The 14,170-nt window shown below is 46.0% G+C and overlaps 1 protein-coding gene and 1 pseudogene across 1 annotated transcript in view; both read right to left on the reverse strand.

Annotated features, from left to right (window-relative positions):
* Positions 1-14,170, reverse strand: part of CLVS2 (clavesin 2) — a 120,098-nt gene that overhangs the window by 51,945 nt on the left and 53,983 nt on the right. The gene's annotated exons all lie outside the window — the stretch shown is intronic.
* LOC143987858 (actin-related protein 2/3 complex subunit 1A-A pseudogene) lies at positions 8,341-9,583 on the reverse strand (annotated as a pseudogene).

The following is a 14,170-nucleotide window of genomic DNA, read 5'->3' on the forward strand; positions in this document are numbered from 1 at the left end:
TCATTTTTTTTTTAACCAGTTTCTTTTTTTAACCAGTACCTTAGACATGAATGAGCGTTGAGCCCTTGCAGTGCAGTAGCCATCTCAATACAAACCTGGCACACTGTATTTGAGCAAATTTCTACAGTTTATTATAGAACCTTAGCAGACATAGGTGGCTGATTAGAGGTATGTGTTTATTAATCCCAGTATTCCAAATGTATCCATTGTACATATACTACATGGGGCTTTTTTTGCAACTTTTTGTATTAAATAAAATTGAACATGTAATATTTTACCATATTGATGTTATGATTTTTTTTATGGCACTTCTAAAGTACTAATATTAGAAGGAAGTTGTTCTACGCAGGATAGAGCTTTGGCATAACCCAGTTCACACGATCAAACAATCGGGTGGAAAAGTCCGGCATACTCAAGTCCACCGGACAATCCCCCCGTGTGTAGCCTCCGGCATACTTTTTTGACCCGAAAGTACGGCGGACTTAGAAAGTAGTTTTGCACTCCAATCTTCCCGCTGGACTTGCATTTCGGCAGACAATCCGGCCGTGCGTATGCCAGTCCGCCGTATTTTTGAAATGAATGGACTTTTCCCGCCCGGAGTCCGCTCATTTTGAGCGGGTCTCCAGGTAGGCGGGGCCCGCGAAGGAGACGTCGCTGACCCTGCCACCTGGCATGGACTTAAAGGGGAACCCCAATGCCGAAAATATCGGCGTGGGGGTTCCCCACAGGTCCACATCAGACCCTTGTCCGAGCACGCTACCCGGCCGGCCAGGAAAGGGGGGGACGAGCGAGCACCCCCACCTCCTGAGCCCTACCACCCCTACCACCCCAAAGCACCTTGTCCCCATGTTGATGAGGACAAGGGCCTCTTCCCGACAACCCTGGCCGTTGGTTGTCGGGGTCTGCGGGCGGGGGGCTTTTCAGAATCCGGGAGCCCCCTTTAATAATACCGGCCCCCCACCCTATGTGAATGAGTGTGGGGTACAATGTACCCCTACCCATTCACCTGTAAAATAAAGTTAAAAAAAAACACAACACACAAGATAAAATAGTTTATTGCACAGCTCCGGGGGTCTTCCGTCTTCGGGGGTCTTCTCGCCGGACTCCTCAGCTATCTTCTGCTTGCTCTTTTGCTAGCGGAGGAGCCCGGCTTTCTTCCTTACCGCCGCCCTCTTCTTCCGACTTCAGGGGTCTTGTCCCCCTCTTCGGTTCTTCTGCCGGGCCACCGCACCTTCTTATAGCTCTTTTACAGGCGGTGGTCTTCTGTCACCGCTGTAGTCGCCGCCTTCTGTTCTTCTCTTCAGATGCTGACTCGTCGCTCTCTCCGCTCACAATGGCTCCGGCGCGATGGATGTCCCTATATAAGCACCGGAGCCATTGTGAGCGGAGGGAGCGACGAGTCAGCATCTGAAGAGAAGAACAGAAGAACAGAAGGCGGCGACTACAGCGGCGACAGAAGACCAGGCCACCGCCTGTAAAAGAGCTATAAGAAGGCGCGGTGGCCTGGCAGAAGAACCGAAGAGGGGGACAAGACCACCGAAGTCGGAAGAAGAGGGCGGCAGCGAGGAAGAAAGCCGGGCTCCTCCGCTAGCAAAAGAGCTAGCAGAAGATAGCGGAGGAGTCCGGCGAGAAGACCCCCGAAGACGGAAGACCCCCGGAGCTGTGCAATAAACTATTGCTCGAAATGAGCGAACTTGCCTCCACGTGTGTGGGCGAGCCCGTTAATTTCAAAAGTAGGGCGTATAGTACGGCGGATTTAGTACGCCGCATTAGTCCGCTGAAAAAATGCCTTGTGTGGGCAAGTAGCCCGTTTCGGAAAGTCGGACGGACAGTCTGGCGGGAAGTCCGCCAGACTAAGTCCATTGGATAGTCCTCTACGTGTGTACGCAGCATTAGACTTAGGCTCAGTCAATATTGGAATAGTAAGAGATGGAGAATTCTGGGGCAAACAAGAACCATGCTCAGAAAACAAATAGATGAGATGGCTGCTGTTACCCACCTTTATTACTTGCATTTCTTTATAGATGTTTTGTTTTCACTAGCAGCTCTTACACACACAATCAACCCCATCAATTGCAAGGCATATTACATACCTTTCTAGTGGGCTGCAGAAATGATTATAGGGTTCACTACCCTTTTTTGAAGTGTATTGGCTGTGAAAACTTGCATTGAACTGTTTTGTTGCATGGATGTAATGCGAGTTGATTAAATATGTCCTATCAACTTGAATTTGATTGCATTGTGGCACAGCTAGTGAATGTTCCCATGAAGCCTATAGGCAGCATTACCACAGTCTGCTTGTTTTGCTGTCAGTGATCCTTGAAACTGTTGGGACTTAAATTACTTCTGAGTGATGCACAAAAGGGAATTCAGATCCTTTTTATAATTGCTTGCTATGGACAGCACTTGTAATAAATCACTCTACTCTACATATATACTCTAAAGCAGTTTGGAAACAAGTTATTTTACCTGTATCGATAATTTACTAAGCAGTTTTGACAGCTAGTAAATTTGGAAGAATTGTAAAACGTTTTTAATATGGAAAGAGTGGAGATAAATAGAACTGTCAGGTTTTTACATGGTCTTTGTCCCCATTACCCAATCAGGGAGATTTCCAATGTTATAAGGAATGACAATATGAGTAAGTCCAAAATTTGGAGTTGCCATCAGGACTAGTGAAATAAGACAGGATTTCCCTTACCCTGACGTAGCACCCTCCTAGCGTAGCTCTTTCTGTAATCAAGGGAGCAGTGATCCTGACCCAGTTTGTTTGGGGTTTCATAAACTTGGAGTTTATTTTCTTCCTTGTGTCTCTGTAAGAAGCTCCAAGAGCTTAGGGTGGGAGATTCAAAACCAGCCTGAATATTTATGAGGTTCCAGCCTGTGACAGACCTAGCCGGGTCAGAGGCTGTTGGAGGGGACTGAATGCCAGCCTCTTGCCTTGCGATTATAGGCCCTGGCATTTGGGGGAACGTTGCTCTTTGTGAGCTGTATGTCTGGGGACCCCTGAGGTGTTACTTGGATTCAAGTCCATGCCGCCCCCCAAGACACACAGTCTGGATATGTATATGCCATATATATAGAGTTTCTGGCCGTTCAGGAATGGGAGCTGGAGATCACCTACAGACGGCTACTAGACTTTGCTCAGTGCCGGGGCTGGGCTCCCTTTGCCTGGGACTATGAGGAAATACCAGTGGAGAACTCTGAAATCCTGTCTGAAGAGTTGGCAATGTGGCAGAGTAACAGTGTGCTTTGCCAACCTGCCTGACTGACCTTGATTTACCTGTTTCTGCATGGGATGATCTTGGATGGGAGGAATGTGCCTGTCCAGCAGCATGCCAGATCGGCAGTGGAAAATCTGGAGATTGCCATACCCAAAGCTGAAGTGCTGACAACAGGGCAGAGCTCCGCTAACCTCTGCTCAGCACTGATAGCATCTTCTGGGTTCCCTGGACCGGAGATGGTATATCCCCAGGCACCAATTGCAGAGGCTGGGGATTTGATAGACTTTTCTGCTGAGGAAAAACAACCTGATGAGCCTCCAGCAGAAGAGCTGGTATCAGGGCGAAACTTCACTGTGCTCTGCCCAGCACCAACAGCAGTATCCCTGGAGTTACAAGGAACTTCCCCAGCTGAAGCGCTGGTCATCAGACAGAGGGTCCAAGACCTCTGCCCCACACCTGTGGCAGCTTCGGAGGCTCAGGGTGAGAAGGTGGCAATCACTTCCCAGCAGCAGATACAGGGGGAGAAAGGAGAGGAGGTGTTTGTCGTCCCTCCCCAACAGTTGGCCAGGGTGGAGGAAGCAGTCTTTCTTCCCCAGCAAAGATTTGTGCACCTGGGAGACAGTACCAGAGACATGTTGTCCCAGCAGCCAGATGAGGGAATGGAAAAGGAAGCAACCAGCTCACCTCCCCAATGGCAGCTACCCTGTTTCCCTGAAAATAAGACCTAGCGTGTCGGTGATGGCTGCAATATAAGCCCTACCCCACAAATAAGCCCTAGTTAAAGTCTTTCTAGGTATTCTTTTCAGGGTAGGGCTTATTTTCGGGGAAACAGGGTAGGGCTTATTTGGGAGGCAGGGCTTATATTATAGCCATCACCGACAATCACGCTAGGTCTTATTTTCGGGGAAACAGGGTAGACAGTTTGGGAGTGGAGGAAGACAGCATCCTGCCACAATGGTTAACCAGAGCGGAGGATGTGGATCCCCAGCAGAAGGGCTGCCACCGGGGCAGGGTGCTACCAACCTCTGCCCAGCACTGGCAACAACTGTGGAGTTCCAGGAAGCCAGGGCAGTTGGCCTCTCTCTCCAGCGATAAGCTTATGTAGTGAAGCTGCTACTCCCAGCTGAATCACTGGCAACAGGGCAGAGCGCCGCTGGCCTCTGCCTAGCATCTACAGTGTCTCTACAGCTTCAGAAAGCTGGGGCAATCAGTCACACTGTCCAGCAGCAGACGGCGCCCTAGAATGATGACACCAACCCGGCTAAAGTGCTGGAAACAGGACAGAGGATCCAAGACCTCTGCCCCACACCTGTGGCAGTCCTAGAGGCCCTGGGTGAGGAGGTGGTGGTCACTCCCGAGCAGCAGATCAGGACCCAAGGAGAGAATGCAATCTGCACTTCACAACTGCAGCTTGAGCTGATATTGGTGAATGGGACTTCAGTCTCCACTTGTATACCCCAGGGATGCTGGGAGGTCGGCCCAGATCCCCAACTGCCTGATGGAGTTAGCACAGTCACCCTGTCTTCTCTCCAGAGGCTGAAAAGACTCCAGGGAGAAAGGCCAGTCCAGGCCTCTCCCCAGCGGCGGATATGTTCTCTGAGAGAGGCCGAGGTTGGCTGGGTGAGGAATACTCTGTTTGGAACAATTTGTTTGGGGTACTGTGTGGATACCGGCATTGGGAGACTGGAACCACTGACTAACTTCAGAGTCAACCCATCTGGGGTCTCCTCCTGTGTTAGTCTCCTTCCGAAAGGGGAGAAATGTGACAGACCTAGCTGGGACAGCGGCTGTTGGAGGGGACTTTGCGATTATGGGCCCTGGCATTTGGGGGAACGTTGCTCTTTGTGAGCTGTATGCCTGGGGACCCCTGAGGTGTTACTTGGATTCAGGTCCATGCCACCCCCCAAGACACACAGACTCTGGATATGTATATGCCATATTAGCAATAGACTGAATCACACTGTTGGGACACAAACTGTTAGATGCTAATGTCATCAACTCCAGCCACCTGTCTGTTGTGTAAATGAGTCTAGTCTGGCTTGTAAGAATATTCCACACAATGTTGTTGTGCTAATTAGCCCTTTGTTGATGTTTATGGTAATGTGTATTGAATAGTCAGTCAGTGAGCTAGGAAACGTACCCTGAAAAGTCTTATCTCTCAGTCAACTAGTCTGGGTCAATGATTAGATAATTAGCTCATGCTAATTCTGTTTTTAGTCATCTTGCTGTATATATTTGTGGGAGATCTCAAATAAAAGGCTATTCCTGATGTATTCCAAGACTGGTGTTGTCTAGTTCTTGGGGGTTCCTATAGCCAGATCCATTGGACTCGTATTCCAGGACTTAGGAAGCGGTATACTGACGGAAGCACCCTGGAGAGGAGTGTCATGAAGGGGGCCTGGAACCCTGATATAAAGTCTGAAGCACTGGAGAACTGGATGCCTTTTCCTCAGGAGGGTTCCAGAGCCAGAGGGGCTACTGCGCTCAGGCAGCCAATGGACAGTAGAGCTGCTATAGAGGCCTCAGCAGTGTCAGGGCTGACAGCCTGAATGGATCTGCATAAAAGCTGATTTCAGAACCTCACCAGAGGTCTGGAGAGGTGCCATCTCAATTACTGGACTGTGTCCAGAGGAAGCTGGAAGGTGGCAGCTGTCATGGGAACTTGTGAGTAAAGACCCTAAACTAATAAATAATTACTCAACGGTATCCATGCAACAAAAAATATTCAAATTCAAAAGTGAATCCAGATGTTGACACACTCTGTGTGAAGACCCTAAACCAGTGATGGCGAACCTTGGCACCCCAGATGTTTTGGAACTACATTTCCCATGATGCTCATCTACACTGCAGAGTGCACGGGCATTATGGGAAATGTAGTTCCAAAACATCTGGGGTGCCAAGGTTCGCCATCACTGCCCTAAACTGATCCCTGTGACTGTAGTGTTCCAGAGAATGGGTACCAGCAGTTGTGCAGAGGTGCAAGATAATCAGGTGCCAAAGATTAGTTCCATGGTCTTCAGCTGTGAGGCCTTAGACTGCTCATAAAAGTGCCTCATCCACAGCTGTGAGACATTAGCTTATTGACAAAGCTAGCTCATGGTCTTCAGCTGTGGAAGTTTAGGCTGTCCAACATTCACATCTACTGAAGGAGAAGACTGTCCTTTCATTGATGAATTCTAACAGTTTTGGCATGTCCCATGCCCTAGTCCCTCTCTTGTTAAAGTTACTTCAAGCAATAAATACTTAATAGACAAACCGTAGACTGATTATTGTAGCCAGAATGAGTGAACTGATGCTTGGGTGGACAGGCACTTTTAGGACTCATGAACACACAGACTATGTTGACCTCCGGCCATGGGAAAAAGCAAAATGTGTTTTGAAGCAATCGGTCAAAAGGTTCCTATGCTGAACGCGATTCTTCCATGTTCAGGAGAGGAAGGTTGAGGGAGGTTCAACCTAACTGGAGTGGCTTCAAACTTGTAAAAGTCTTTTAGGCTTTTATGGAGTTGACTTTAGGAGCTTTGGCAAAAGAAATGCCAAAAGCTCCTAAACTCAAATTTAGAAGGTGTAGTGTATAAAAGTGCTAGGAGGGAGAACCTGCTAACACCAGTGGCCACTACAGGGGTAGCGGTGCAGTAGAAAAAATTCCTATTCAGTCTACAAGACAGGGAGTGCAGGGAACAATGTTCTACTGGCAAAATAATAGCCTGTTCCGGATTTTTATTTTTAATGTAATTAAAAATGTTATTTGTAAGACAAAGGGGTTTATTTATGAAAGGCAAATCCACTTTGCACTACAAGAGCACTTGGAAGTGCAGTCGCTGTAGATCTTAACCCCCCTGGTGATATTCCCGAGTCTGGCTCGGGGTGAACATTTTGTACCATTAGCGGTAACCCCGAGACAGACTCAGGATCGCATCGCTGGATCCAGGAAGAGCTTACTTACCTTATCCCCTGGATCCAGCGATGCCCCCCCCCCCCGCTGTACGAGTGAGACACCCTCCGCTCGATGTATCACATCGCCGAGCTCCATTCCCTGCAAGCGTTGCAACGCACAGGGACGGAGAACGGCGCCAAATTCAAAAAGTAAAACACACAGTATACTGTAATCTTACAGATTAGATTGCTGTATGTAATTATTTCACATCCCCATTTGTCCCTAGTGGTCTGCATGTAGTTTTATATTAGGCCGCGTACACACGGGCGGATTGTCTGCCCAACTTAGTCCGCTGAACCGTGTTTCAGCGGACAATCCGCTCGTGTGTGGGCTTCAGCGGACTTTTTCAGCGGACAGTCTGACGGACTTTGTCTTTCGGAATTTCCGTAATTTTGTCCGTCCAAACTTGGTTTTGTCCATTCAAACTTGGTTTCAGCGGACAGTCCGCTCGTGTGTAGGCAAGTTGGACGGACTAAGTATGGCGCATGCTCAGAAAGGATTTACACTGCCGAAGGTTGCATTGCAGTGTATTGGACGTCGTTTTTCTAGTCCCGTCGTACGTGCTGTACACGTCATCGCGCAAGTTTTCAGCGGACTGTCTGTTCATCGTGTGTGGTCGAGTCCGTTCATTCAAAATTTGGACGGACTGTCTGTCGGATTGTCTGACGAACTTAGTTGGGCAGACAATCCGCCCGTGTGTACGCGGCCTTATAAAAAACGGTTCTTTCTGCCTGGAAACTGGAGATTGTCCATAGCAACCAAAACTGTCCCTTTACATCAAAAGTGGTTTTAGATCAGCTAGAAAACAGCGATAATAAATTGGAATTACTTGCAGAATTGAGTGATAGCGATTTGTGGGGAGATCCGTAATCAAATACTGAAAAGTAATGACAGTGACAATTCTGCAACTGAGCAAATTTCAGTGTTTTGGAATTGATTACATTATTTATTTATTTTTTTCCAAATTTTTTTTCTATTTATTAGAAGATAATTCACAAAATGACTGATGCTTTTATTCATGTATATCTGGTCCCACACAATGCTTGTTAAGTAATATAATTGCAAAACAAAAAAATCTGACTCATTTGTATTGATGCATTGTGCTTAAAATTTTTTTTTTTTTCGGAACTAGATCGTATTACACACTGTATTTAATAACCTTCTTTAATTTTATTTCAAGTGTACAACAGGTAAGCAAAAAGTCACAGAACATCTTAAGAGTTTTGCAGCTTTTCTTATTTGTCTTGCTTGTGCAGTTGCTCTTCAGTTACATAATGCGCAGGCCTTGAATGTAATATTCCAGAGTCTTAAAGTCCCAGATAGTCATTGCACCATTGATGCCGGTAGTACAGAACGTGCGACAATCAGATTTGTCCCCCTCATAAATAGATACCTGGGTGATGCTGTTCTGATGCAGAGTGTCCAATGTAGTCTTGCGGTCCTCAGTGGTTGCTCTCTTATCCATGTTTCTAAAGCGTTCCATATCTGAAATGTTACGCTGAGTGCTTTGCTTTGGAATGTCCAGTTTAAACACAAATGTCAATGAGCCATGGTCATCCAATGTGAAGAGCATAGGACAACAGTCATGCCCAGCTGCAATGGCGCTGTTCTCCGACACAAAGGTGACACTCAGGAGAGGCAAGAATTCAGTCTTCAGCTGTGAAATGCTTGTATTTTTAGATGCATCAACCACAGACACAATACTGTCATGACTGACCCAGGCCAAACAATTTCCACTAGCGGAAAAACTTACACTGTGGACCCAGCTACCATTGCCAGCACTTCCAAACTCCGACATTAGCTGCCCAAAAGGCATTTTTGATCCCCAAGGAGTGCTAGCTGGCTTCTCATCAACTTCTTTAATATATGCTGAGAACACCTTAGTCTTGAAATCACAAGATCCTGCAGCCAAAAATACATTATTAGGGTGCCAGTCCAGGCTTAGCACAGTAGAACGAATTGGTTTCTTGATGTGTTTGCTCACCCACCAGTCGTTTTCTGACTCAAAGTAGCATACGGATATAAGTCTTGCTCCACTCCCTACTGCAAACTTATTTTCCAAAGGTGACCACTTGACAAAGGTTGCTGCTCGATTTATACGCAAGATAACCAATGTAGGTTTCCATACACCATCTTTTTGGCTCCACACATAAGCATTCCGATCAGCTCCACATGTCCCTATGATCACTTTTTGGAGCCCAGTCTATGCCTGTAATGTGTCCATTGTGCTCCTTCAGCTCATGAACCTTCACCCACTGGTTCCCATTTTGCTTGTAGATGTGTACCTCATGGTTATTGAGGCTTATTGCAATCTGTGTGCGATCTTTATTCCAGGCGTGGCAACTGATAGGTTCAAGAAAGAACTGGTATAATGACATTCTGAATTTATTTCTCCTTAATGAGCTCTACAGCGGGGATAAAAGATTTGCGGACTCTGGTCAGTCAACGCGAATCCACCGATACAATGGAGTCTGCAATTGATTACATTATGGAATATTTTTTTATTATTGTTATATTATTATTTGGTATAATTATTTATAGTTATTTATTATATTATAATTTATGATTACATTTTTTCAAACTTTATCATACCCAGGATGTTTACTAGACTCTGGTTTGGACAGATTTAAGTGAGTTATTCCTAAGAATTACAGGTCTACAATATAAAATGCCAAATTTTCATGCAAAATAATTGTACCGCTTTCAGCACCTAAAATCGGAAATAATCATACCGCCAGGGAGCAGCTATATATATTGCTCTATATATTGCATCATTAGATGTGGTGGCTGCTTTTTCAGGCTTTTTTCCTTATGTTCTTACCTGGTGAACTGGTCAGTAACACACCTGTATTAGAGTGCCTACATTCTGGATGAAGAAGCAACAGAGACAACTTTTGACAGCAGCACTGTCAGTCTGGGGGGAGCAAGATGTACTAGAAGATTTAAATACACTAACAAACTGAAAACAAACTCCAGCTAACACTTTTTAAGCAGTTATATCAAAAGTTTTTTTTTCCTTTGGGGTAAATGTTCTAAATAAATGAATAAAAGCAGGTTGCTAAGTTTTTTTCTCGAGTTCTGTTTGAGATTTTTGTTGGCCTAAATTAAAATGTGTTGATGTCCTCTCACAGCTCAAAACTACAAAGTGTGTCTACTGCTGCATACACACGGTTTGACTTTCCGGCGGAAAATGTGCGATCGGAGCTTGTTAGAAATTCCAACCGTGTGTAGACTCCATTGGACAGGTTCCATCGGAATTTCCATTGCACAAAATTTGAGATCTGGTTCTCAAATTTTCTTTTAACAAAATCCGTTTGTGTAAATTCCGATCATGTGTATACAATTCTGACGCACAAAGTGCCACGCATGCTCAGAATAAATTACGAGACGGAAGCGCTCGGTCTGGTAAAACTAGCGTTCGTAATGGAGATAGCACATTCATCACGTAGCAAATTTTGAAATCTTTAATGCAGCGCATTCTCATCTTCTTTATAATGCTAGAAGAATGAAGTTGTTTTGCTGCTCATATTCACAAATTCTCACAAACTGATTTCTTTATTATTTCTCGTGATCTCATGAATAATATTTTTTTTCCTCAGATCTCCATAATAATGTTTTTTTTTAATTTCTTTTTCTTATCAAGATTTGCATTTTCTTTTTTTTCTAGTGCTCTCCATAATATTATTTCTCGTTTTGTGTGTCAAGTTACCATAACACCATTATTATCTTGTATTTTTTTTTTTTACCTCAAAGAGGTTGGTTGGTGTCCCTTGTTAATTTGACCTTGTATTTTTGAACTGTAGCTGCATACTCCCAAAAAAGCTGTCCTTTTTGAACGAAAACACATAGCGTAAAGAGAGAAACTAGTGAAATTTGTGAAGCCTTTGTACCCCAGGGCACACATCAATTATTTTACAGTCAAAAATGGTCGCCTGAGGAGTCCTTATAATAGTGAACACAATCTGGTCCAGGACTACAGAAGATCAGGAACAGCAAAAGATAACATATATGTCCCCAGGCTGTGGTCATACAACAGCTTGCGTCTTTTGCCAAACCAGACAGAACCCAGGCCATCACTCTCTTGTCTTCCTTCCAGGCTGTGGCTCTGGTGTTGGAGTTTTGGCAGGAGGTGGAAGAGGAAGACCTGGAGGAGGAGGAGGACCATGGTTCAACTCACAAACGTGGCTTTGGCTTGTGAGTTCACCCCTCAACCCCTTATTTAGGGCTTGCAAGATCACTTCCTCACATAAGAGTCATTGGCTCTCCTTCATTTCCAGCATTTTGCATGCGTTCATGTAGGCATAGTCCTCTTGAACACTGGGGGGGGGGGGGGGTTCTGAGGGCCGCAGTAGCCTTCAGAAATAGGCAAATTGCTGCCTCCTTCAGGCATTTTTTTTCGGAAGGCCGAGGGGAGTGACCTGCGATTCGGGCAGGCTACTGGGCCCGGCCTCCTCCTGGCTGCCACTTTCAACGGCCTCCTCCTGGTGGATGCTTTCCTGTTCTGAAAAAGGAGACATATTTTTTGGTCTTTTTAGTTCATCAATCACACACAATTTTCAGCTCATGACTGTTGCAAATTGAATGTTTTTTTTTGTAAATTTTTATTTATTAACAGTTTTATCAACACACACAGTACAACACACATATACCAACCCCCCCCCCCCCCCCCCTTAATCCCCTGTGCAGCCTTCCGACCAATACTAAATCACATTCCATATTTCCAACTATAACAAATATTACATGTCCATAACAGTACTATCCAACCCGCATACAGAAAAATATCATACTCATATCACTCCCCCGCCCAGCATAGCAAACCTAAAATCAAAAACCCCAGCCCCAACACAATGGATTAATTCACAGTACCATTAGCATCTAGCCAACATTGCCACACTTTCTCAAATTTTTTAGGGCATCCCCTGCTCAAGTAAGTAGCTTTATACATTGGTAGTGATTTGTTAATTATACTTTTCCAGAATGACACCGTGGGTGGCTCTGGACTCTTCCAACACAACAGAATAGCCTTACGGGCATAGAACAAAGAAAGAGAAATCATAATTCTTTGTGCCCTTCTGGGCGCCAACTCCTCCACCAGCCCGAGTAAACAGATCGCTACCGTAACAGGAATCGGCACCGAAAGCACCGTCTGTATAGTGTGTGTCACCCCCTTCCAGAATACCTGTATCTGCCGGCACCGCCAGAACACATGGCCGAAGTCAGCATGATTGTCCGGGCAGCGCCAGCACACCGCCGCATCTGTGCCATATATCCCAGCTATCCTTGCCGGGGTATAGTACACCCTGTGTAAAAGCTTAAATTGAATGAGCCTATCTCTGGCTGATACTAGCGTCTTAAATGGGTAATCCCACATATCATCCCAATCCTCCCCCCCGAAATCCGTAACCAATGCACTCCATGTGTCTCTAAACTTTGTAAGCATTTTTGGCCTTTCCATAAACAGTTCTTTATAAACTGCAGAGAGGGGTTTTATCAGGTCCTCCCTTCGCAGCATGCTCTCCAGGGGAGACACACCCAGTTCCAAAGCATCAGAACCAAACTGAGTAAGGAAGGCGTGCCTCAACTGGAGGTAGCGAAAGAAATACCAATTAGGGAGGGTATATTTTTCTCTCAATTGATCAAACGTGTACAGCCTTGTCCCCCCCACTATATGTTTCAATTGTTGATGCCGACTCTGGCCCAAATTACTGGATCCGGAATCGCACCAAAATGAGACAGTCTGGGATTAAACCAGAGAGGGGTGTCCTGTGACCAGCTCCCTGCCTCTGTTTTCATCAAAGCCTGTGCCTTATCCCACGCGCGTACTGTCATTCGCATGGAGGCGGTCAAGGGTGAGGCAGTCTGTGGGCCCCTATAGACTAGATAAGACAAACTCTCATAAGAACCTAGACGGGCTGCCTCCAATACCGTCGCTGAGTCCCCAGCGTCCTTCGTCAACCAGCGCCTAACAATCACCATCTGTCCCACTATAAAATATTTGAAAAGATCAGGTAGCGCCAATCCGCCCTGACCCCAGGGTTCCTGTAAAGTACGCAAACTTATCCTGGGATGTCCAGCGGCCCATAAAAAGGAGTTAAAAAGACTATTAACCCGTCGAAAAAAAGAACAGGGAATCCAAATCGGAGTGTTCCACAAAAGGTAGAGAAAAACCGGCAGGATTTTCATTTTAAGTAGGTTAACCCTACCAATCAGAGACAGCGGCAGATGTTTCCATGCCTCCAGTTGTACTTTGACCCTGGTCAATAATGGTAGAAGATTAAGAGACATAAAGTCCCCCACTCGGGGTGATATATGTATCCCCAAATACTTAAACTCCTCCACCCAAGCTATGGGGACCCTGCTGGATGCAAGAGCCCTGGCACCCGAGTCAATAGCCATCACCGTGGACTTCTCCCAGTTAACTCGGAGTCCGGATTACGTGGCAAATTTGTCAAGCACCCCGAACACCGCTTCCAATGACGGCCCTGCATCACGCAAAAAAAGAAGAATGTCGTCCGCGTAAAGTGCAATGCATTCCCGGATGCCCCCTACCTCCAACGCCCCCACTTCGGATGACCTCCTCAATGCTATGGCCAAGGGCTCTATCGCGAGTGCAAATAAAAATGGGGACAGCGGGCACCCTTGGCGCGTGCCCCTACCCACAGGAAACTGAGAGGAAACTGAGGTGCCTATCTTTATGGCCGCTTGAGGGTTACTGTATAGTAAGGAGATCCAAGTCATGAAGACGTCCCCAAAGCCCATGTGTCGTAGAACTGCCAACATATACTGCCAGTCCACAGAATCAAAGGCCTTGGCCATGTCCAGAGACACCACCACCCTAGTACCCATCCTATCGTGTTCCATCTGCAAATGAGCAAACAGTCTGCGAAGATTTGTGTCAGTAGATTTTTGCGGTATGAAACCCGTCTGATCTATGTCAACCAAGGTGGTAATGACCTGGGAGAGTCTGGTAGCCAAAACCTTTGTCAAGATTTTTAGGTCCTGGTTCAAC

Source organism: Lithobates pipiens, unplaced genomic scaffold (genome assembly GCF_037356315.1).
Source record: "Lithobates pipiens isolate NorthernLeopardFrog02 unplaced genomic scaffold, aLitPip1_a1.2 Scaffold_18, whole genome shotgun sequence".
Classification (NCBI taxonomy): Eukaryota; Metazoa; Chordata; class Amphibia; order Anura; family Ranidae; genus Lithobates; species Lithobates pipiens.